Here is a 1,419-nt window from a genome sequence, read left to right on the forward strand (position 1 = left end):
GATTATTATGTTTTCTTTTATTACAAAATCCACATTATTATGGCTAATAAAGTGGATTAATTATCAACCAGTTAATGATGTGGATTAACTATTAATCGGTTAATAATGCAGATTAACTATCAACCTGTTAATAATGCAGATTAACTATTTTTTTAAAAGTTATGAGAAATTTTACTCAGTAAACAAGAGATTACATTCCATTGTCAAAAAGTAATTTTAAAATAGTTACAAGATGACTCAAACAAATATAAAAAAAATGAACACACATCAACTGATACTCAATTCATTGATAGGGGAGATAGCAGAATGGTAAAGTTGGCCACAAGGGCATATGGGGACCTGGGTATTTATAGAAATTGGTAAAAGAAAATGTACAAAATTGCTAGGTTAAGTACACAACTGGTTAATGTTCCACAGGGCAGTGAAACCATAATCTTTGGGTTTATCTTTTCTACCAGACACAAATCTACAAATCAACGGGTAACTTCACAGAGTCCAGGCTTTGCCAATAGTAAACAATGTGTCAAACGAAAGGTACTTTTCCTTGGATAATCTTATGATCCTTGGTGGCCTTTTAAATACCTCCCAATGTGACATGGTGTCCTTTTTTTCCTTATTTCCAACTTTGGGATCCCTTTTCTTTTTTTTTTTTCGGACACAAAGGCAATTTATTAACAGAAAATAATTTGAGGAGTCCTGTTCACTGACGGCAACCACGGCAACCCCCCTTTCTGAGGTGCTGTCGGAGGGGATGGGAGTGACATCCTCAATCCGTCCGATCTTCATTCCCGAGCGGTCAAGGGCTCTTAGAGCTGACTGGGCCCCTGGTCCAGGGGTCTTGGTCCTATTTCCTCCTGTGGCCCGGAGTTTGATGTGAAGAGCAGTGATGCCCAGCTCCTTGCACCTCTGGGCCACATCCTGGGCAGCCAACATGGCTGCATATGGAGAGGATTCATCTCGGTCAGCCTTCACCTTCATCCCACCAGTCACACGGCAGATGATATCCTTGCCAGAAACATCAGTGACATGTACGAAAGTGTCATTGAAGGATGCATAGATGTGGCAGACACCAAATACATTTTCTCCTTCAGCCACCTGAGGTCCGAGGCTGATGACCTGTTCTTCCTTCTTTTCCTTTCCCTTGCAAGGTGTCATTTCTGCATGTCTCGTCCAGACTCTGCCACCGGAAAGAGAGACGGGAGAGGGCGGGGCTACAGGTCACGTTAGCGTCACCGGAAGTGTATTCTGAGGTCACCGGGGCGAGGCCTCCGGGAAGACACCGCCTTTAGCGTTCCCAAGGAGATTAAGAGACTCGCCCAAAGACGAAGACGGTTTTCTTAAGGGAGTTCCAAAGGAGGTAAGGGGGTAAGGGAGGCTGGGGGAAGGTCAAGGGGAAAAAAATATATTTTTTGTCCATCT

At 43.2% G+C, this 1,419-nt stretch overlaps 1 pseudogene across 1 annotated transcript; it reads right to left on the minus strand.

Moving 5' to 3' along the window:
* Positions 1-486: 486 nt before the first annotated feature.
* On the minus strand, positions 487-1,190 carry LOC102263157 (annotated as a pseudogene). Its single transcript, XR_001360766.1, has one exon. The product of XR_001360766.1 is annotated as a 40S ribosomal protein S14 pseudogene (transcript).
* Positions 1,191-1,419: the final 229 nt, after the last annotated feature.

This window comes from Myotis brandtii, unplaced genomic scaffold (genome assembly GCF_000412655.1).
Source record: "Myotis brandtii unplaced genomic scaffold, ASM41265v1 scaffold126, whole genome shotgun sequence".
NCBI lineage: Eukaryota > Metazoa > Chordata > Mammalia > Chiroptera > Vespertilionidae > Myotis > Myotis brandtii.